This window comes from Asterias rubens, chromosome 12 (assembly GCF_902459465.1).
Source record: "Asterias rubens chromosome 12, eAstRub1.3, whole genome shotgun sequence".
In the NCBI taxonomy this organism is placed as follows: domain Eukaryota; kingdom Metazoa; phylum Echinodermata; class Asteroidea; order Forcipulatida; family Asteriidae; genus Asterias; species Asterias rubens.
The window spans coordinates 1-25,289 of NC_047073.1; the positions used below are offsets into that span (position 1 = coordinate 1).

The 25,289-nt window shown below is 37.6% G+C and overlaps 1 long non-coding RNA gene across 3 annotated transcripts; it reads right to left on the reverse strand.

Moving 5' to 3' along the window:
* Positions 1-7,955: 7,955 nt before the first annotated feature.
* Positions 7,956-23,994, reverse strand: LOC117297590. Of its 3 annotated transcripts, none has more exons than XR_004519896.1 (9): positions 23,894-23,994; positions 20,078-20,159; positions 18,260-18,333; positions 16,048-16,185; positions 14,289-14,379; positions 13,311-13,492; positions 12,348-12,596; positions 10,895-11,012; positions 7,956-9,565 (listed from the first exon to the last, which is right to left on the reverse strand). It is a non-coding gene; the product is annotated as an uncharacterized LOC117297590 (long non-coding RNA). The 3 variants fall into 3 exon arrangements; XR_004519898.1 differs by lacking the exon at positions 23,894-23,994 and adding an exon at positions 23,112-23,213; XR_004519897.1 differs by lacking the exon at positions 23,894-23,994 and adding an exon at positions 20,549-20,639.
* Positions 23,995-25,289: the final 1,295 nt, after the last annotated feature.

Below are 25,289 nucleotides of genomic sequence, written 5' to 3' on the forward strand. Positions count from 1 at the left end.
ACTCGTCAATAACTCGTGGAACTAAACATGCTACAGAGACGCAGTTTGAATTGCTGGCATAATATCGCTCTGCGTCCGAATTTTTAAGGCGGCAACAGCATTTTCATACCGGAATTGGTAGGTGGGAACGCGCAAAACAATGCGCAACAGCCTCCCCCACATAATTTTTTCTGCACAAAGCTGTTTTGTGCACAAAGCTGTCGAAGAAGAAAAGATCACAGAATTATTATGACCAATCTAAACAACTCTAATGTAGCCATAATGAAGGACAACTCTTTTTCGAATGATTTTTCACTCTGTCCTTGAGTGAAACCCCTCTAAAGCCAGAACAGAAACTAAAACCAGAACAGAACGGAGCGTAGCGTTGAAGATGCCATCCTAACATTGTTGCATGGCATTTATAGCCAACTTGGTCGTCCTAAAGCATTAGGATGGTCGTGGATTTTTCTTCGGCCTTCAACTTGAACATCCAGCCTCATGTTCTGTTTGGCAAGCTGAGGGGGATGAATGTTAACCCGGATCTGATTTTATGGATAAACGATTTCTTGACAAATATATCACAGAGAGTTAGACTGATGCAGTCAGTGTCTGAAACTGTTCATACCAATACAGGCGCCCCTCAGGATGTGTTTTATCCCCAGTACTGTTCACATTGTATACAAGCGATCTTTGATGTAGTAATGCCACGAGTGTTCCATGGTCAAGTATGTAGATGACACTTCACTTACAGGATTCATTACTCATGAGGATGAGACGGGGTATAGATATGAAATTGCCAAGTTTGGTAACTGATGGTGCAAAGAAAATATTCTGGTTTTAAATGCAAAAAGAACTAAGTAAATTGTATTTGATTTTCGGAAAAAATCCGACGAAGATCCAACATGTAAACATAATGGTGTTGATGTTGAAATGGTCACTGAACATAAATACCTTGGGACTCACATTGATAGCCATTTAAAGTGGAATGTTACAGAAATTATGCTCTACGGCTAATCAACGTATGTATTTGTTAAGGAAACTTAAAATTTTTAACATTGACCGGGATATTATCATGTTGTTTTACAAAGTGCATTAAAGGTGTTATGAAAGGGCGCCCTCCACATTTCAGAATCAGCCAATTGGTAACAATGGCAGCGGAAAGCGGCAGCAGTTGTTCGGATTCATCCGACTGGTCTAGTGGCAGCAGTGATGATGAAGCGGATTGTTGGCTCTCTCATCAACTGGTCAATGAGAAGGGCAAGGAGAGTGAGGATAGTGATTCCACGTCTCTTGATCACACAGAGCTGGAAATTTTTGCCGATGGTTTTGAGGTAAATTGGTTAGTTAGACTTCTTTAGATAGAGTTCAAGTTCAACTGTTCAACATGTTCAAGTTCAACAACACCCACCTGCCCACCATTCCCATTGTCATGTTGTTATTTGTTGATGGTCAAACCATGAGTTGATGGACATGATGGAGGAAGAAATAGAAACTTACTTCTAGAAACTATGGTGAGTCTTAAGAGCCTGGTTGGCACTGGATATAATTCCCTTATTAATTTGGGCAAACTTACTAACCACGCCAAAGCCCAACCAGCAATGGGTAACTTACCCTTTTCAAGTCCAGTGCAAACACTATAAAACAGCACGGGTAACCTGCCTGACCAGCTGACAGTGACAGGCTGACACTGACGACAGGTAACTTAACCACACTGCGCGATCAGTTTAATCGAGCCAAAGGTGCCCAGGAAGATTATTGACCGATTGCCAAGGAAGATTGACCGAGTCAGTTTAACCGAGCCAGAAAGTCCAGTGCGGACGTGACAACTCATTTAAATCTCCAACCATCCGTCCATGACCCTAAGAAGCTGATAATTTTCATTATTATCAAACTATTCGATGTAGCAAAAATCATGAATGGTTATCACACTTTCAGACATAAAGTAAGCAAGAAATTTATGCTTTATAGATTAACACAGGTACTATAAATTTAACGTTGTCAGTGAACAATTTCCCTCGTATACCAGAGCAAATTGCGACACAAAGTGTTTCTGTTGACTACTCATAAGTCACCATTTGCTACTTTATACTAGCATTCAAAGTGCACAACAAAAGTTCAGTCTCAATATTTTGCTATGCAAAACAATATTTTGCCATTCAAAACTGCCGGAATTATCCATTGTTGTAAAGGAAAGCCCTACTTAACACATGTGTCTTTCTGTCCTCTTCTTTGAATGTTGGTAAACATAAACATGTTTCAACATTGGGCTGTCATGATTAAGTCATCACTGCCCATATTTAGCTGGTTGGGTGACAAAGATCTGTCCCTTTAGCTTGAAAACTTTGACATTCTATTCTGTTGACATTCTATTCTGCACCATACATTAATATTTGTTTTTTCTTCATTAGAGCTTTGGTTAGAATGGATACAAAATGAGATTGATTTTCAGCATTTGGGGAAATCTAAGATCAATAAACTCTTCCAAAAAGCAGTTTGGAGACATTGACAAGTATGAAGTAATGGCCATTTAAGGTTTCGTTAATTCAGCTCATTTAACTGGAACCAGTGATAAACTCTTTGAGATTAATCTTTTTATTGTATCTACATACAAGAAGCAATATTTGATTGCATGATTTTGCAATACGGAGTGATGCCCATTAGGGCCATTCTCGCGTTACGTGTGTGAAAAACAAATTGGGAAATTCTCTACTTAAATATAGATCTGTCCCCTGTCTTTAAAATGATAACTGTTATTTTTTCATAAATAACATGGATTTACTGAACCCTTAGGTCTTTAAATAATTGAATAAAAAAAACTTTGCGTTTTTACTTTGGGCATAAGGGTCAAATATATTAATAATAAAATTAGAGATTTATAAAGCGCACATATCTGCCTTAAAATGGCACCCAAGGCGCACAAGAAAAAAAAACACTTAGAAGACAGTACTTAGCGAATAATGGACAAGTATGGAAATGACAGTTAATCGCTGGATTCCTTTATGAGGTATGTTTTCAGATGCTGCTTGTGGACCAATTCTGTAGTTTTGCTAGATTTGATGTATGTGGGAAGTGCATTCCACAAAAGTTGGGCTGCTGCAGAGAAAGACCTGTCACGTTGTACGTGTGTGACGTCTTGTGGGGGGAATTTCATTCCTAGTCAGTTTAATGACACAATCAATTTTAAGGTCAACTAAACATTTTAAATATTCACTTTCTGTTATTAGGCTGGGTTACGTGAGTGACATTATGGTCGGTTATGTGTGTGAGGCCCTATGCTTTAATGCACTGAGGCAATCGACAATCAAGTAAATCAACAATGTTTAGCACTTGCCTCCGTGTCAGAAATGATTTATGTGTAAATTTATGAATTTTCCAAATGGAAACAAATAACTGTATAAAGACAACAGTATATTTTTGTCTGAAACAATTTATTTTTAATAAAACCAAGCATAACAATTAAAATGTACATAGACATAATCGCAATACCAATGTCAGAGAGAAAGAGAGTCAATTTAAATCCACTTTGGGTCATGTCCCTCCCCCCTTTGTGAAAAAATGTTGGCTAGGTCTTTGTTGTACCCCTCTCACAAGTGTAGGTAAAAAATGTGGCCATAAAGTGACACTCAAGGCTTATTCACTTGGGTGTGCGTCACAGTGCATACCTTGTGTATTGAGGGACATGCATGTTGGCATGCTGTCACACACACGTACACACGTAACTAGTTACGTGTGCGAAACATTAATTACGGCATTAATTAATAGTGTGAGAATTGATTGTGCCTTTGTTTTGTATTCAGTTAGGTCTGACAAATAAAGCAGTGCTTAATTTGTAGTACAATCTTCACCATCATCAGTTACGTGTAGTACATGGAAAGTCGCTAAAAAATATTTCACATTTGGACTTTTTTATAATTCCAGCCAAAGGCACTGAGCAAACCAGATATTTTTATGTTTGATAAAAGTGAATGCTAGTAATTCCCCAGTCAATTTAGGGATGCAAAACAGCTTTATGTTAATTAATGCAAAATTAATTTATGCAAACTAGGGATGGCTGCTTAAAAAAAAATTGAAGAAAATAAAAATGAAGAAAACAAATGTGGGTCAAGAAATTTCAGGGGATAACTTTCCGTATGGCGCCACCACTTTTTCACTCTTTTTTACAAAAAGGGATATATCAATCAGGTACATTAGATACTACATTATTTTATTGCGAATGAAAAAGTGGTGGCGCCATACGGAAACTTTTCAGGTAGTGCTTTATTAAAAACTAATGACAAAAAAGGAAAGCAGCAGAGATGGCCTATTTAAGGTTCCCATTGTTTTAGCTCATTCAACTGGAGAAAAAATTATAACACTCTTTAAGCTTTAAATTAAAGTGTTATCGTTTTGTTTGAAGCTACATGTAAGAAGCAATATTTGATTGAAGTTTCATGAGAACATCTTTGCAATAAGGAGGGCCCTTTCGGTAAACAGTGTTGTCCAAGGCCCACACTTTGTGTACCACAACTTCTATATCAAATAACAAACCTGTGAAAATTTAGGCTCAATCGGTCATCGGAGTCGGGAGAAAACAACGGAAAAACCCACCCTTGTTTCCGCGCGTTTCGCCGTGTCATGACATGTGGTCAGCAACGCACATTCCAACTACTCACCGCCAACTCGCCGTCAACTCGCTTGGGGCCTTGGTGCTGTCAACTCGCCGCAACTCCTCCAAAATACATTTAAAATCCATATACTATAAAGTATTAGCGTATAGAGAATTTTAAATAGTTTGTATTAAATTGCGGTTCAAATTTAAAGTTTTTTCTTGTGAACAAACTATCTCTAGTAAAACTACAAAGCCGTCAGCCGCCATCTTGCATTTTCAACAGGGCTTTTGTCTTTAAGTTTACCGCAAGGATAAAGACAGGTCACTGCTACTCAGATCCAGTGATTCCATTGGATAAAATTTATCATTGGGTAAGTGCAGTGACTGAAAGTTACCGTAGATGGGTTTGTTTGGATTGGTCTGAGATCACCTCGGTTGACCAATCAAAACACAGATACGGAAAGCTAACTTTTGGTCGTCTGCAGCTGCATGTACATTATGTGTCCATGTGGTATTATGTATACAGTACATGTACATGCAGGGGCATAATGTAAACAGTACATGCAGGGGCATAATGTAAACAGTACATGCAGGTGGATTGAACTTGTAGGTAATGTTGGTGTAGAATTTGTGCGTCCAGTTTATTTCCACAGTATCAAAATCACAACAATATCAAATCAAAGGCAATGTAAGTTGGAAATTAAGAAATAAATAGTGAAATGAATGTAGGTCAAAGGCGAATACACACGCCGGTTTGGGGGCAAGTATGTGGGGAGTTGACGGCTCAAGCGAGTAGACGACGATTTGACGTAGTAGGACAGTACACTATGCGTTGATCACACGCATCGCGGCCACATTTACATATAGCGCAAATCAAGCCTTGTCAAACCATTTTATGAACTTTAAAACATGGATTTTACCAGCGTATCCTTCATAAGTTTATTGCGACAAGGAACCATTTTTTAAAACTCTTAAACCAATTAGTGTTGTGCTAAATGGACACACTAGTATCACAAAACTTAGAGCAAGGAACATTTTATTGATACAATGCATAGTGAATACAAATATAATAGCTCTAAACTGGATTGTAAGTCAAGAGTGCATAAAGATTTCACCAACAAGCTTTCAGGACCAGATGTCCCAAATTTTATGCAATTGCTTTTGTATCTCTAAACATCTTGTTGAATGATAGAACTGAAGGCATATTGTGGCTCTGGTGAAAATGGTATAATAAAATTAAGTAAACTTACATGTTTGTCTTGCCTTGGATCACTGGTAAAAAGTCACATTAGGTATCCTTAATGCTCCAAGGTTTCTCTTAATATTCCATGGTTAGTTTAGGATTGACAAATCCACTTGGTCTGCCTTGCAGTGAAAACCAATGGGTCCATAGCAACTCATGAAGGCAAGAAGTGGTCAAGATGCATCCACTCTCCTTCAACTTCACTTCACATCCACACAAAAGGCCACACCTCATTCCAGACATTCTTACTCTTTGTGTTAAATAATGTATTCACAAATTGTGCTGATGCAGATTTCATGATGCAACAAACTAATCAATATGCAAACTCCTACATGAATATTCACACAAACCAAAACTTGTGAGGATACTTTCTATGTACCTACTTGAATATTCATATATTATATCCTTTTCTCTTATGTAACTCTACATGACATGGTTTGGACTTTTATACAAGATTGGTATAGCTCCTTTTAAATTCTCTACTTTGGTATTGGATATAAAGGAATGGGGACTGTTAGGGAAAATGTTTTTTCAATCTCTCCATTTAATTAAATCTTTATACAATAAACCATTTACTTGACAGTGATCCTATTTATATTGCTTTTATTTGTCAAATAAGTTTATTGAATATAATATGAGTTTAATATTGATAGGTATTTTTAACTGTGTTTTCTGTTTTTGTTTTTCAGAGGTGTGGATGGACCAAGAGGTAAAAGCAGAACACAACTGTCATTTGTTCCAAGAGCACTGAATCGGAAATCTTCAAAATAGGAAAAAGAAAATTTGTTAATTTGTTAACAAAATGTACTAAAATAACCATCTTTTGTATGGTTCCATAGTAGTATCTGTTTTTTAAAGCCATTATACACTTTCGGTACAGAACAAAAATTAAAAGCTCACAGATTTACTAATAATTTACAGGGTTTACAGAAGGTAATTGTGAAATCTTGAATACTATTCCATGAAATGCTTTACTTTTTGAAAAAACATTTAAACAATATCAATTCTCGATAGCGAGAATTACGGATTTATTTTAAACACATGTCATGACATGGCGAAACAGGGGGAAACAAGGGTGGGTTTTCCCGTTATTTTCTCCCGACTCCGATGACCGATTGAGCCTAAATTTTCACAGGTTTGTTATTTTATATATAACTTGAGGTACACGAAGTGTGGGCCTTGGACAATACTGTTTACCGAAAGTGCCCAATGGCTTTAATGCTTACTGTGTTTATTACCTACAACTTGTGGAAACTAGTACTTAACAAACCAAAGCACAGGAACCTGCCACATTTTGTTATGGTAACTTCATTTTCATTGCCCAACTTCATAGAGCTGCTTAAGCCAAAGAAAATTTTGCTTATGCTAAGCAGCAGTAAACAGCAGTAAGCAGGATACCAGTCACAGATCTTACATAAAATAGTATTTTAGTTGGTAACCCTTTTTCTTGTTAGCATAATTTGATTGTGCTTAAGCATCTCTATGATAGATCCCAGATGAGTTTAAGATTCGACAAACCAATAATGATAACTTCATTGCACAACTTCATAGAGCTGCTTAAGCTTAAGACAATATTGCTTCAAACATTTATGCTAAGCAGCAGTTAACCGCAGTAAGCAGGATACAAGTATTTTAGTTTGTTATAAATTGCATATGGTTGGAAAGATGTTTTAAAAGTAGAATACAATGATCCACACAAATTTGCCTCGAAATTGCGTGGTTTTCATTTTACTTTGCGAAGTAACACGGTCAGCTATTTATTTTTTTATTATGGGAGTCAAAATTTGACTCCCACAAATGGCCGACCTTGTTCGTCGACGAGGTAAAGGGAAACCGTGCAATTTCGAGGTGTGTTTGTGTGGATCATTGTATTCTACTTTTAAAACATCTTTCCAACCATATGCATTTTATAACAGTTACAAACGCTTTTCAAAGACCAACTCGACCGATCCAAGGCAACGTGTTCCTTTAAGATTTTTGTTTGACAGAATAAATAACCGTCTGTCCCTTTAATTGTTTTGCATATGTGAAGATTACTATTCAATGAATTGCAAACTTGTGCTAAGCAGTACTACTTTGTCTGCAAAACAATTGCCAAACTTGATTGACTACATTACATCAGAGATCATGTTGTAGCAGAATAAGCACAGTTTCTGAGATATTTTATTACAAAGTTTATTTTCCCTTAAAAGAGTTGCAAGATGGCACTTTGTGAAATGTTTCCCTTTCAAACATACTTTCAGGAGATAAAATGTAATTGAAGATTAATTACAACACCTGGTATAATTTACAAGTTTATTTTGTTATTCTAAAATAATTGCATCATTGTGCATTTCAATACACCCTATCATTGTTACATGACATATACTTTGTGGTTTATATGACGGCTAACTTGATGGATGCCACAGATAAAAGTTTGAAATAAATCATTAAACAACTGAGAGACAGGGTAATACTTGTTTGAAATAGTGTTTCAATTGACTTATCACACTAGAAGTGTGTTCCAATATCTTTATGTATAATTTTGAACTGTAATGGACAGTTGCAACATTGAGATGGCATACTTTTGAGATACGATCTTCATGGATGTACATGTTAAACAAAAAGTTGTACTTTAATCCTCAGATAGCCTAGACTTCATGGATTGATTAACATCAAAACTTTCAATACACTGAGAACAAAACTTGTTTATTGTTAAAAGTGTTGTAACAATTTTCATTCTTAGTTTGCGTGTCAGTATTGAGTGACTTGCATGTGTATACCTCGGTTTGTGTGTACATCGTTGCATTTTCTGGAACACCTCATAACAAAATGATGTTTGTTACTGAAATGGTTGCAAGACAGCACTTTGTATACAAAGATCTTGACTCTTTTTGATACAACTTTTCCTAGTGTATTTTAATCAAAACCTCATTGCCAAGAGACATAGTGTGGTTTTATGTTTAGCCGAGTATTTATTTACCAGTATAACTTTTTACCATGCAATTACCATGCAAAGTGTTGAAATTAAACGCAGTGCAAAACATTGCAACTTATTATTTCAACCCTGTTTAGATGTGAACATTTACTGGTGTATTGTTTCAACCCTGCAATTTATGATTAAAGTTGACCAAGTCTTCCACAAATCAATTTACAATGTACTTTAAGGTTTTGCCAACTAATTCAATTTGTCAAAGTCCTCCATGATGACAATTGTGAAACATATATTGTACCCAGTAGAGTACTGATTCCAAACTAGAGTTTACCAAGTCCTTCATTGGTGTAAATACACACTTTATCCATCCGACATTTGACTGGGTTCTCCTTGGTAGTCATTATAGGTACAACAATGAGTCAAGTCTATAATGGTTTATAACCGAACTGAATCCATGTTGGCTGCACCATGTGCTTGTATATTATTCAATATGCTCATGTGTGTGTGAATGTTGTCTAACTTTGTACACCACCCCGCTGAAAAAGATGTAGAGCACAGTCAAGAACACTAGCGTGAGTAATATTCCAGTAGGTCCAAAGCCAATAAATAACCAAAGAATCAGCGAGAGCAGTACCAGCTTAGCTAGAGTGTAGTAATTAGCTAGAAAACGAAGACTCAATCTTGGATTGCATGTTTGTTGTTGAGGGGAGGCACGGTATGGGGGCGTTGGAATGGCCGTCTGTCTATGGGTTGGGATTGATGTACGTGCAGTGAAGATCTGCTTAGCTAAAGCTCCACTGAAATCTGCTCGATGATACACCTCAAAGACTTTATCACCAAACTAAATACATGAGAAAACACACAAGCACATGGGTTTAGTTTGGTTCTCAAATTGAAGTAGACTGTACAATGAAGAAAGTTTGTTCCATAGCAGTTTGAACAACTAACCAAACGGTACAATCTGATTAGATAGATTCATTCCCTCTTTACTTTTCACTTTAAAGACAGTGGACACTTTTGGTAATTGTCAAAGACTAGTCTTCACAGTTGGTGTATCTCAACATAAGCATAAAATAACAAACCTGTGAAAATTTGAGCTCAATCGGTCGTCGAATTTGTGAGATAATAATGAAAGAAAAAAATACCATTGTCACACGAAGTTGTGTGCTTTCTGATGCTTGATTTCGGGACCTCAAATTCTAAACTTGAGGTCTCGAAATCAAATTCGTGGAAAATTACTTCTTTCTCGAAAACTACGTCACTTCAGAGGGAGCTGTTTCTCACAATATTTTATACCATCAACCTCTCCCCATTACTCATAATCAAGAAAGGTTTTATGATGATAATCATTTTGAGTAATTACCAATAGTGTCCACTGCCTTTAAATCTCTCCGTCACACCCTCCAGAACATTTAAATGAGGATAATAGTTACTGGCACAACATGGCCAATAGGCCTAACCCTAGAACAATAGGTTGGGTGTTGGTTCTAAATCCCCTAGAAAAATAGGTTGGGTGTTGGTTCTAAATCCCCTAGAACAATAGGTTGGGTGTTGGTTCTAAATCCCCTAGAACAATAGGTTGGGTGTTGGTTCTAAATCCCCTAGAACAATAGGTTGGGTGTTGGTTCTAAATCCCCTAGAACAATAGGTTGGGTGTTGGTTCTAAATCCCCTAGAACAATAGGTTGGGTGTTGGTTCTAAATCCCCTAGAACAATAGGTTGGGTGTTGGTTCTAAATCCCCTAGAACAATAGGTTGGGTGTTGGTTCTAAATCACCTAGAACAATAGGTTGGGTGTTGGTTCTAAATTCCAATATATGACCCTTGACTTTAATTGATCCCAGACACCAAGTTAAATGGGTTTCTGCGCGGTCAGGCAGGGTTCTTATATTTAAATTAAGTTTAATTGAACAACATACTTTGACAGTACACATTGCTAGCTCATTAGTAGCTCCCGAGATAGTTTAAGGAATGAAATAGATGACCTGATGACTCTGGTATGTCAACGCACCATGCATTGATGGTCAAATTTGCCAACGCTATCCTGTGTAACTGTCTGTTATTATTATTTCGACATTGTTATTTGTTGGTTTCAGTGAATAATAATTTAAATTACAAGTTTTGAAAATCGACCTGTCAGATCAGTCAAATAATCATCAAATCAATCTTACCGTAGTGTTGAAGTTTGACGAGAGTGCATACAGCTTGCGAACAATCAAAGCTTCTGATTGGCTGAAGTTCTGGGTCACCTCGGTATGCGATCTCAAACTTTCGTAGTTTATTCATCATCTATGGATATTAAACAAGTAGGATTTGAAACTTTGCATGGTGGATATAAGATATAGAAGAGTTTGCGGTAACACCATGTAATAACAATTTCTAAATGAATTGGGGTGGTTCTGAAAAGAACCGTGGATTAACTTGACGTTTCGATCAGTATGCTCTGATCGTCTTCTGGACAATGGATCTTCTATATCCACGGTCACCCCCTAGGCCTCCAACCATTAGACTGCTTTGGGTCATCTATACCCTCAGTCACCTAGGCCCCACACCCTCACTATCCCTTGTGCTTGTTCCTACTGACACGGTTCAGTGAGCACACACCCCCACATACCACCCAAGGCTCCACAGCAGGTTTCACCAAGCATCATCGAGTTCACTTCCCGCCTCTATTTCCCGCCTTCATGCATCACCGCTGATCCGCCGCCCAGTACTAAAGCAGCATGCAGCATCAGAGTCCAGCATTCTCCAGTAGACGATCAGAGCATACTGATCGAAACGTCAAGTTAATCCACGGTTCTTTTCAGAACCACCCCAACTCATTTAGAGATTGTTATTACATGGTGTTACCGGAACTCTTCTATAAGATATTAAACAAATTACATTCGATGTAAGACTTCACCGAAGTTCAAACCAGAGAAAAAATTGGTCTTAAATACTGTCAAAGTTCAATATGGCATTGAAAGGCTGTTGTGTCCTTGGTTAAATACAAGTACGCCCTCTATTGTTAAGGTTGTTTGGGGTTACGCTATCTTGGATGGTGGAGATGTTTACACGACATGAGGTGAACATTTACCTGCAAAACCACAAATCATTGATTCTCATTACACTGCTTGAAAACTGCACTTTAGTAATGTGTTTAAAAGTTACGGCAAGGAGGCCTTATACTCTGTGTTGTATGAGATTAAAGACACAAATATTTTATTGTTTTTTGTTATGCAATTCGCCAGACACACAAGGCCTGAAGGCCACTTCAAGGTGTGGGCTACAATTATTTGTTCTTCCAGCAGGTGTTGCCACCTATTCTTAGGGCTGAAACAGGGTTACCCCCTTTACAGTCCATACGGATGTTACATAGGCTTAGGTATCCTCAATCAGAAGCCTGGCTGGTAGAGCAAAAAGCACTCCCTCCCCAACTTTATGTACATGTAGCAAGTGTCTTGACCGAGATTCGAACCCACACTCTGCTGATCAATCACCAGAGCCCGAATCCGGCGCTCCCAACCGCCAGGCCATAACACGCCACAATGTTAAAGTTACCTGTTTGCAACAAAGCTTCTGTAATTCAGTTTGACATGATGGAACGGCATACAGTATCTAAAACAATTGAATACATTTAATTACCTGAAACACTTTGGAGAGATAATCCTTTGTATATTCCAAGTATCTGCACAACTTGTTGGCGTCTACTGGACCAATATCATCCTGCAGCTGAAGATGACCCTGTGACCTTTGACCTCTAGATGTTGGGTCACTGAAGGTACTTTGTGAAAACCAAGACAAGAAGCCCTCTCCATCATTGGTGACTGGTGTGCAACTTAAGTTGGATACTATGATCTGAGCTTGGTGAACATTCTGTACCAATCTTTCAATCTAGCAAAGTTTTAGAAAAATATTCAATTGAATTGTTGGCATGATTATTTGTGCAAGGTAAACAGGAGAAAACTTAATTGTGAAGGTGTCCTTATTTGAACAAATTAAGAACATATGATTCCACAGCAAGTATGATAACAAGCTTGGTTTTCATCAAGGAATAACCCTGAAAGATACAACGATGTGTGTTTATTGGGTCTCATTGTCGTTTTGGTAGATACAGTACAGCCCTTAAATTTCAAATCGAGGCTCGCAGGGGGAAACGAGGGCTGTAACGAGCATGTTATTACCCCCCATCGAGTGCACACGCCTCGTTGCGAGCAAGTGAAAAGGGCTCGAAAGGATTGTCTTTTTGAGACGGGTGTCTTCGTGTTGACTGGTGCAGATCACTGACCTTCGTTACACAAGAAACAACGATTAAGCCATGCAAGGCACCCAGGGACAAACCATGTTAAGATCAACTTTTTGTAAAACTTTTGGTGAACATGAGCATACATGGTTTCTTAATTGAACAAAGAAAGAGCCTGAATACTTTCCTGAAAAGAAAACCCTTGTTTTGGTTCAACAAATCTGAATAAAAGAAACACAGCATTTCTATATTCAGCCTATTATACATGATGAGCCACAAGGAAAACTGACTAGGTAAAAATGTAGTTATAAATCAATTTTTGTTTGAGTATAAGAAACATGAACTCAATGAACCCTAAAACTTACCAGAGCTTTGACATCATTGCTGAACAGTAGTGTATACATGAATCCAGGGGTCTCAAGCTCAGCTACTTGGGAGCCCAAGTCAGGTACAGATGGATTAGGCTTAGGGGTCAGGAAACTACTTCCATATGAAGCAGAGTGGCCATGATGTGGTGAACCATAATTCTTATAAAGACTTCTCTCGGCTAGTAAGAGGAATATAATAGGATATGAAATATATGAATGAGATGGCCAGGATGATGATAATACATATCAATAAACAAATTGCACTGGAATCACGAGGGCTTGATTAACAGTTAAAGGCACTGGATATTTATGGTAATTTGCTCAAAATAATTGTTAGCTAACTTACTTGTTAGCGCTCAATGGAAGGATGTTGATAGTTTAAAACATTGTTGGAAACGGCTACCTCTGAAGTAACGACGTTTTGAGAAAGAAGTTATTTCTCACACACAAATTGAATTTGATTTTGTACACCTCAGCTAAGGTCTCGAAATTAAGAATCTGAAAGCACAAAGTTTGTGCGACAAGGGTGTTTTTTCCTTATCCTTAGCACTATGTATTGGTTTTAATGGTGCTACGGCGCATTCAGCAGCCACAGCCAGGAACACTAGGGCAAACCCCTTCTCTTTTCAATAAGTGCACTGGGTTCTTTTTCAACTGTATCACTAACTATGTAGGTCTCTCACAAAGTACTTCAATGTCCAATCAATGCCTTAGTCTCTTACCATCTTTCTTCTTGTATTGGTTTGTCCTTCTGAGTTTCTCTCATGTTACCTCTTGGAGATCTTTCTGTTTCTACAGATTGATCTACATAGCGCCATGGCTGGATATAACTCAACTGTAAATGTTGAACATTTGCTCGTCTGCTCCAATGGTGTTTTAAGCCAAAACTTAATCAAGTGAATAAGCTATAATTCTGAAATATTTCACACCATAATTATGATGTTCCCAGACTGCTCTACCTCTACATGTACATACCTGACTAAAGGTTGAATCTAGAGGCCAGTTGTCAAATCCATGTCGTAGAAATATGTACAATTTTTTCTTGATGAACTGTGGAATCGCATATCTATCAGATGAAATCAAAAAGCTTAGGCATTGTAACAAAAATAAAAAGTAATTTTATAAATAATTGTATTTTAGATATTGACAAAAAAATAGGGAGACTGTCAACGTAGGGCTAGATAGCTCAGTTGGTAGAGCGCCGGTACGTTAATCTAGAGGTCGTTGGTTTGAATCTCATTCTAGGCAATTTTAGTTATTCAACCCCAAATCGATCAACAAATATTTCAGTACCTCATTAAAAAAAAAAATATGGTTTGTTTTATTTATAACATGTTTTCTTATTTTTACAAACCTGTGTTAAACATAATGGCAGGAAAGATTTCTTATTTGAATTTTATAGACTGATTTCTGCATTTCTTTGAGAAAATCACTGACATGACATGAACCTGTGACAAACATGAACCTGTGACAAATTAATTTCAATCCGCTTCAGGACCCGCAATGTGATTGCAAAAATCATCCACTGGTGTATAGCTCACTTAATAAGTAGTTGGGTTTCAAAACACTACAAAATCATTTACATTTTTGAATCTTGTTAAAACTTGACGTTTATCTAAGGCAAAACATAATTTGCAAGTGGACAGTAACTAATTAACAATGTTGGTTTTACACAAAAGTATAATTTGATTCACTTTATGACCAGTTTGATATCTTTATCATACCACAGCAGTCTCCACTCACAAACAGGGCCATTCCAATAAGGAGTTCAAATCAATCTAACAGTAACTATGTTTCTATCAGAACTTCCTATTTGTACATGTATGTTTTCTTTTTGAAGAGATCAGTCCTTGTACAAGCTTAGGCTTCTTGTCTGCGACCTCCCACTATATGATTAACTTCTGTTAAGTAGTTTTTCATTATATTGCACTACCTAATGGTATACCTGAACCACCATAACTAAAGTGTGCCACAAACTAGAAAAAGAAGAGTGGACTCAAAAGCTATTAAACTCCCACCAGTAAACAAACACTAAATTAAAAGCAAATCAAAAACATGACAATAAGTGTCATACATTAGTCTTTTACCTTTACTAAATTGTAAATGGACTTCAATTTTCATCCTATTGGCTAATTGAAGGAGGTTTACAGTCAGCAAGTACTGTGGTTCTATTCTATTTGATTTTATTCTATTCTACTATCCTATATTTAACAATTCTTTTTGGGAGATTTCTTCAACATAGTTAATTGATGGGCTATCTTTGCCTGAGTCTAAAGATGGAGTTTGACCGTAAAGAAGCAGCACGCACCTCCGCACAAGGCAGAAGTGCCACACACCTCCGCATCAATGCAGAAGTGGCACGCACCTTTGCATGATGAGTGCAATCTCACAATGTCACCATTATAGGAGCTGATCACCCATGATGAGAGACAGACCGTACTGGGATACAATGCAAGACATCATACTGGGGTGACGAGCCTTCTAAACGCTGTCGCCTCCATCTTTTGAGTTTAATTAGGTTTAAAAACTTCAAATCTAGACTAACCCCCCTCCCAACTGCACAATCCCACTCCCCCCATCCCCACCCCCCTCCCCCCAAAAAGATAAAAATAAAAAATAAAAGTATGTTCCCGAGGCTTTGCACTCATGAAATGTTAGCTTGGTAGCAGAATAATTCCATTCCAATATTGTGCATGTGGCGTGATTGTGTCCAGGAAAGGTTTTTCATACTCACAGTCCTCACTTGTTACAATGTAGTCACATAGGAAGTTGGGTCCAAAGTGTCCTCTTGTCCAATTAGTACAAATTATTAAAATGATTATTGATGATACTTGCTCCTTCAGTGATGTCAAACATTTCACATAGACAAATCCTAAGAAACAGGAAAAAAAGACACATGCAATTAAAATGTTTATAAGACTATTTATGAACAATGACACACAGCATTACAAAATCTGAACTTGTAGGTGACATTAACATAAAGAGACCCAGTTAAGAAAAGGACATAAAAACCAAATGAATCACAGTTGTGGGTACTCTTTGTTCATGAGGCTTGGTGCACAATTTCAATAATCATGAAAACAGATTACTTTGTTTTCAATACTTCATGTTCATGGATTCACAGTCTGGTGTTGCTATTAATTCACACGTTTTTCCCTTCATCTCAAACTAGGGTTTCTTTTTAGCTCTTTATGCATTCGATTTTGTTTTGTGCGCACATGATTGCGTTTTTCTCGTTCAGTCATTCAATTTTGCTTCGCTTTAGGCATTCTATTTCATTTATAGGTAATCAAGACTTCACTTTGACCATTCTTAAGTTGAATTTCTATATACGACATTACACAGCTTATCACAAAGAAGTTTGCTTGCTTCCATCAATGGCTTTCTTAAAAAAAAAAAAAAAGAGTTGAAGGCTCTTTGTCTGGAATACAGATTCCCTAAATGAATCAGAGAGGCAATGAAAAAGTCAACAGTGATCACCTTCATACTTGGTGGTATGGATAGCAAAGGGTGGGAGGGGGGGGGGGTAGGGTTAAGCTCTTTGTCTGTAATATGGATTCCTAAATGACTCAGAGAGGCCATGAAGCAGCACACAGTGATCACCTTCATACTTGGTGGTGTGGATAGCAAAGGGTGTTGGGGGGGGGGGGGGGTTAGGGTTAGGCTCTTTGTCTGGAATATGGATTCCCTAAATGAATTAGAGAGGCAATAACGAAGTTTACAGTGATCAACTTATACTTGTGGTGTGAATTGCAAAGGGTGGAGGGGGTGGGGGAGGTAGGGTTAGGCTCTTTGTCTGGGTGGATTCCATAAATGAGTCAACAAGGCAATAAAGAAGTCCACAGTTTGTCCAATATTGGTAAACCAGGGTGTTTCAACCATAAGGATCGTAGCTAGACTCTTTCATTAATTTGTTTATTGAATTGTTGTTGATGCAGAAAGGGGTAAAAGGGTTCTCAATAAAATGTCCAAACACTAGAGGGAAACAATACAAGAAGATCCAGTTATCTGAAAGATTGTGATGTTTTTACTCATCACCCATACTGTGGTTTGGATTGGATGTTTATACATTGAAAGATTTATTTAATCACAGAATATATATACACAATTTTGAAGGCAAAATATAGTTATTTCAGAGCTGTTTGCTGAAATCTGTAAATGATCTACAAACTTTGAGCAAAAACAAATAATGTTTTAATGGATAATTAGCAGGGATTCTGGCATGTGTGTGTGTACTCCAGCTTACCACAACTAGGCATTCTTCACTATACACAGCTAGTGAAGAAATTAAAGGCTGGTGTTCATAAGCGCAGAATAATTTTGCGGTAAGCAGAGCCAATATTTTGAGCCATAGAGTGATGTTTTCAGTCTTAAGTTCATCCACTTCTTTGATCAGCCTCTTCACGATCAGCTTACAATTGTTCCTTTCTGCATCCTCAATATCTTCGTTTGTGCCAATTATTTATAAGAGATTTAAAATGAAGACAATTATTTGTCTCCTTTTTCTTTTGGTTTCTAAAAACAGCTACAGGACAACTTACTGGCATCTGGCCAATGAAAATGAAACCCAAAAATGAAACCAGCTCCCTCAAGAGTTTGGCATGCACGATCCAACTCCTTTTTGAATTTGTCATCCATAGGTGTTTATGCGCATGTGCACGTCTCATTTGCATATTTCATGGGAAGGGCCTATTCGTCATCAAAGTTGAAAAACCAAATAACGATAAAAAAAACACCCTTGTTGCAAAACTTTTTTCGAAAACTACCTTTAAACCTATGTTACTTCAGAAGGAGATGTTTCTCACAATTTGCTTATACTATCAACAGCTCTCCACTGCTCGTGACCAAAAATATAAAGTTTTTGGGCTAACAATTATTTGGTGTAATTACTACTAGTGTTCAGTGCCTCTATAAAGACACATTTTAGAATACATGTATGTACTTACCACAGAACAACAGCAAGATGATTTACAAATCATTGTCAGAAACATTTGTATCACAGTTTCTGTCAAAGCATGGTCTAAAAGAGAACAAAATATACACATAATCAGTTAAAACAAGTGGTCATGATCAAACACACTTGAACCACATCAGGGCCTAAATTAGAATAAATAAATAGTACTAACAATACTTGGTTCTTATACAGCGCTTTATCACACCCCTAGGGGTGTATTAAAGTATGAGATGTATTCCTTTATAGCATCATGTAATGGTTTCAATGTGCTGTGGTGCAATATGCTGCTGATCAGACCAGGAACATATGGGCAAAACCATTCGCTATATATGATAAGTGTGCTGATTTTCATACATTACACAACACACATGAACTACAGCTTTACGTCCCATCTGAAGGATGGAGCAATAATGGTTAGGACACTTAACCATCGCTTTGACTTTCTGATTGAACGCAAAGCTGTTGGTCCCGTGTGTTGTGAACAGCATGTAAAAAATAGTGCAGTTTACATCGAAAAGCGAACAGGTTACTGCGCCCCAGTATTCCTGGTTTAATTGGCTGCATAATGCGCCATAGCACCTTGTAAAACAATTTTAAAAAATAGGTCTCATAAATGTTAGCTCCACTGTACCTGGCAGGTAAAATAATGTGCACTTTGATATGCCCCTTAGGGGTGTGATAAAGCGCACTATAAATGTACATGTAACAACCAAGTATTATTAAAAATGCTTAATCACACAAAATGTCAACACTGGGAGTCGAACCCACACTCTGCTGATCAGAAACACCAGAGCTTGAATTTGGTGTTCTCATCAGCTTGGCCATGACTGCCGCATCAAATGGCTGCATCAAAATATTGCATTAACAGCCCACCAAGGTGGGCTACCTTAGAAAGATATAAAGATTAATTAAACTGTATAAAATGTAAGGTGTCTTTCTTCTTCATCCGTTTTTTCCCCCTCAAAATGTATGTTTATGAGTGTATGTCGAATGCTGAACTTGCATTTCTAGCCACAGATGTGAAGGGATTAATGAATATGAAAGAATGTATAAAATATAAATCACTTAAGTAACCCCAGTGCCATTTTTCAGAAAGTCAATGTTGACCCTGATAAGATGTTTCTTGAAGAATTGATCTGTGTTTTGAGGCCCAACGTAAGGAAATCCCAGTTGCAAGAAGTGCAGGGCAAAATGTTTGTCACTCTAAGGCTTGAGATTTAAAGAGACGGTAGCTAGCAACAAGAACCTACTTTGGTAGTCATGGTAGGAAGCAACCGAGACCCTGTCAGTCTATAAACTGCCATTCATAAATAAGACAGTTTTGCTATTACTATTGGCGGCGAGTGGTCACTTGGGGGTGTTTAATGTTGATAATGACCAGCTGGAACTCTGTTTATAACCAGTTATTATTTTTGGTTACTATACACTAGTCTTGATGCAAGACAGTTCTTGTTGCAGGCAATGCAGGCACTGTTGGTGAGTTGGCCGTGCTGTGTGTTGTGTTAACGAGGAACGTCTTGCACCAAGAATGCATCCAAAAACTGTCCGAGTCATAGAAATGAAACACACATACGGAGCTCAAGGTCGTCGGAAAACGGCATTTATGAATGGGAATAAAAGAGCATTGACTCGTTCTTAAATTTCTGTTTAAAACTAAGCAGGGTCGTGGCCATGATTAAAGGCCCTCGCCTTCCGCTTGAGCCTTTATCAAATGGCCAAGACCCTTCCGGTTTTACACGGCTGTTCATGACTACCATTTTGTTCCATTCATTAGACCCATGTCTATTGGCTTCAAAAAAATTAAACTTACCTTTATAGCTACATATGTCCAGATTGAGTAATGCCGGGAGTGCGTTAAGTTACTTCATTGTATGGTGAAGATCCTATTGAATCTAAAACAGATCAATGGTCAAAGAATAGAAATTAAGGATAAATTATAAATTATTATGTCAATTGCATCAAATAATCTTCAAGCAACTACCAACTTTGGGGCAATAAATCCAGCTTTTCTACCTTCTGCCCTAGTAGTAGTTCAAAAGTCTTCCAGATTCTGAAAACCTACATGTACTCCAAGGATAGTAGAATCTTGGAGGAAGGAAACAACAATGTCTAAGAAGAAGGGATAAAGAATACATGTCACACAAGGGGATCACACATTCACCAGATGCCAAAGAGCAAAGAGCAAATTGATAGAGTTTTCTTGGACTTCTCAAAGACCGTTGAAAGAGTCCCACATGAGCGTCTTCTCCTGAATCAACACCTTACTGGCGTGAGTGGTCACCTCTTGTCCTGGATACAGGATTTTCTGACAGGTCGCACCCAACAAGTCATTCTTGAAGAAGAGCAGCAACCTATCCAATGAAGCTTCAGGAGTTTTGCAGGGTACTATGCTTGATCCCCTCTTACTTCTGGTGTTTATAAACGACCTGACGGACTATGTTTCAATTGGAATTCGCCTTTTCGCAGATGAATATTTTTTATACCGTCCCATCAGATTTAAGGACGATGTCACTACCCTCCAGCAGTCCCTCACCAACCTCCAGAAATTGTTATTATTAATATTATTATTATTATTATTATGTTGGACAATCTGTCGTTTTGTGTGCACACAGTCTAGGTGGGTCATTCCGTGTCAAATCAACCAGTTTTCAGAAAAGTTCCCAGGTGACCCCCTCAGATTTTGATGAAACTTCATCAGAATGATTGAATGTGGCTCAAATGAACACATACAAAAAAGCTAAGTCATACTCCATGTCGTTTGCGAGATATGACCCATTGAAATTTGGTCGAGGCGGCCATTTTGTGCTCGCGCGGGACGCGAAAAGTGATTTTTTTGATAATTTCCGACTTTGAAAGCTCATAATTTAATTATTGTACCAGGTAGAGAGCTCAAATTTGGTATTCCATCTTACTTCTTGCCAAATTTCATGAATCTGCACTCAATTTAGATGTATCTCCTTTAATTTTCTAGTTATGGTCACCTAAAACAGGCACTTTAATCAGCCAAAAATGTTTTTTGTGATTTTTGGGGTCACCCTGTGCCCACATGAGGGGTCAAATAAATCCTATATTCCCTAGGTATTATCTATGGGTGCATGTTTATACCCATAAGCAATTATAAGCTCACCAATGCAATAATTTAGAAATAGCATGGGCCCAAAGTTGGTTCCAGCCAGAAAAAGGTCAAAAAGACCCCGCCCGTCTTGACCCCGGTTGACCCCGCGATCAATTGAAATGTTTTTTGAAATTGATACCAGTTAAACATATATATTATATCTACTTATACACCAATTTTCAGCTTTGGCACTCAACTCCTTCATGGTGTGGTGGCAATTTGAATGTTATATGTTTTTGGCACATTTTAATGTAATATCATACAGTGTACATGTACATGTACATTCATGTACACATACAATACATGGTAATATATGTTTGAAGCTTGTGTAACTTATTTTTTCTGGCTAGCAAAAAGTAACATCAACGCATTGGCATCTGTGGTGTCTGCGTGATACACAAGTACATATTTGTTTGAGAAATGAGTGTTTGCATGTGATACACATTAGAGAAGTATTGTTCTAAAAAGTAGTGTATGGAAAGTAATACCAGCGTTTAATATGCAAATGAGGTGACCATGTGATTGGAAAGTTTAACCAGCATAAACATAGCATGGAGGAAACAAAGGGGACTGGGGTTGGGTTAAAACCAGAGAAGAATATGACAGATAGTTAGTGTTAAGTACTGGCAGATTTAATTTGTATTGTGTGGTTTGATCCATGTTTCAAGTGAAACTACACACGGTACACTGGGGTATGGTTCCATACTGGGGTATGGTTCCAATATTTTGTGTGTGTTATGGGAGAATTTTGCAGCACTTTGTGGTACCTGCCTTAAATTATTTATTGCAGTTAAAAACATGCATCATCAACCCATTTCTAAAAACAATAACACAAATAAACTTACTTTTTTGCTAGCCAGAAAAAAATAAGTTACACAAGCTTCAAACATATTTTACCATGTATTGTACATGTGTACATGAATGTACATGTACATACTGTATGATATTACATTAAAATGTGCCAAAAACATATAATATTCAAATTGCCACCACACCATGAAGGAGTTGAGTGCCAAAGCTGAAAATTGGTGTATAAGTAGATATAATATATATGTTTAACTGGTATCAATTTCAAAAAACATTTCAATTGATCGCGGGGTCAACCGGGGTCAAGACGGGCGGGGTCATTTTGACCTTTTTCTAGCTGGAACCAACTTTGGGCCCATGCTATTTCTAAATTAATGCATTGGTGAGCTTATAATTGCTTATGGGTATAAACATGCACCCATAGATTATACCTAGGGAATATAGGATTTATTTGACCCCTCATGTGGGCACAGGGTGACCCCAAAAATCACAAAAAACATTTTCGGCTGAATAAAGTGCCTACTTTGGGTGACCATAACTAGAAAATTAAAGGAAATACATTTAAATTGAGTGCAGATTCATGAAATTTGGCAAAAAGTAAGATGGAATACTGAATTTGAGCTCTCTACCTGGTACAAAAACTAAATTATGAGCTTTCAAAGTCGGAAATTATCAAAAAAATCACTTTTCGCGTCTCGCGCGAGCACAAAATGGCCGCCTCGGCCAAATTTCAAACGGTCATATCTCGAAAACGACATGGAATATGACTTAACTTTTTTGTATGTGTTCATTTTTGCAACATCCAATCATTCTGATGAAGTTTCATCAAAATCTGAGAGGGTCACCTGGGGACCACTGGTTGATTTGACACGGAATGACCCAGGTAACTTCCGGGAGGAAGGTTTACGATATCGCAACTCACCATTCACACTAGTTTGTTTGCTCAAAGATGATCTTTCCATCAAGGAAACTCGGCAAACTCCCACAAGGGGATATAAACACCAAGCTGGCAACAACCAATCTCTCTCATAGTACAAACATTGGGGTAACATCTATGATTATCAATTACAATCAAGAAATTGTGATTCAGTAACTAGACGACAATATTTATTCTAGTCATTGTGAAATCAGCGGTTAGCTGGGGGATTCGAACCCACAATCTTGTGATTGTAAGTCCTGCAGTCTAACCACCTGACCACAGTGATACTACATTAATATATTATGTACTTTAACTATACTAGCTAGTCTGGATTTATACCGGTAGCCCTATTAAAAGGAATTGTACACGTTTGGTTATTACTCAAAATAAATATTAACTTAAAAACTGACTTGGTAACGATCATTGGACTTGGAGAGCTGATGGAAGGTTAAAACAATGTAGGAAACGACTCCCTCTATGGTTTTTATGGGATACACAAAGTGAGAAGACTGGTCGTTGACAATTACCAAACGTGAACAATGCCTTTCAATACACTACGTACATACACATGTACATTAGCTGACACAGTGACAGTCGATAACATTACAAACTAGATGCGTAGACCAGCTAACCGAAGAAAACGATTTAAAAGTAGCTTCTCTCGAGCGGACGGCGGAATGAACCAGATAAATGTAATCTAACAGCCCTTAGCTTGACTTGTGTGCTTTAGTTGCCTCATAAATAATACTTTACACAGCTATTAACAGTCAAAATTGTCCACTTACTCATACTTCCCGCGATGATGTTCACCATCTTGAATTGATCACGGAATGCAACACTAAACATAACTAGTCTACAGAGGGCGCTAGGGTTGTTCTTAGATGAAATTAATTTTCTTTGGCCCTGTTATAACAAAATATACTACCAGACTAAGGTTACCAGCATAATACCATGTCATGTGTACAGTTTTTGTGAGTGGTATCCAGCTCATTTCTGCTAAGCATACAATTCTTTGAAATAATGGGCCCTGGATGCCATGTCACCTAGGCCCTGGGGGGGGGGGGGGGGGGGGGGGGGGGGGGATGGGGGATGATTGGGGGGGGGGGATGGGGGATGATGGGGGGGGGGGGTGGGGGATGATGGGAGGGGCAAACCCGGGATTGCTCCAGGTCCTGGGGAGAATGGTGGAAATTGCACTCTGTGTCCTACTATACTAATTTTGACCATTTAAAATATTGCCTTGACAGGAACAGCCCTTGACTAATAATATTATAGTTGGCAATATCTTAAAAGAAGTATTAAAAGTGTACAGAGGTAACACTTCTCAGACTGTGTATTACTATGGGGACTCTCTTCTCTTAGGAATTTTTGCAATAATATCTCAAAAAAGAAGTATAAGAAGCATTACCACGATAACACTTCTCCGACTGTGTTTTATCTAGGGATAATTATTCTTATAGTTTTGGCAATAAAGTAGTGCAGCCAAGCTTGAGTGCAGCAGCTTTGGGTTACAGTACAATGTGTTTTAAGACATTTTTCACTAGTGGCAAAACAATGCAATTTCTTTTACAGGGGTATTTTATTATTTTAAAATGTTAATTATATATCACAATATTGTTTCTTGTTTCACATGACCAAGGTATTTATTTCACACTAAAGCCATAAACATAAATATGGCAAAATAAAATGAACATTTTGAACTTACTATACACATAACGGGCAAAAAAACACTTCAAAGTTAAAGACAGTGGACACTATTGGTAACTGTTAAAGACTAGTCTTCACAGTTGGTGTATCTCAACATATGCATAAAATAAAAAAACCTGTAAACATTCGAGCTCAATCGGTCGTCGAAGTAGAGAGATAATAATGAAAGAAAAAACACACTTGTCATACGAAGTTGTGTGCTTTCAGATGCTTAATTTGAGACTTCAAATTCTAAATCTGATGTTTCGAAATCAAATTTGTGGAAAATGACTTCTTTCTCAAAAACTATGGCACTTCAGAAGGAGCATTTCTCACAATGTTTTATACAATCAACTTCTCCCAATTACTCGTTACCAAGTAAGGTTTTATGCTAATAATTATTCTGAGTAATTACCAGTAGTGTCCACTGCCTTTAAGTGATTGATAGTTATGGTAATAGGCATTAATAGGGCCTACTAAAAATAATTAGGCTAG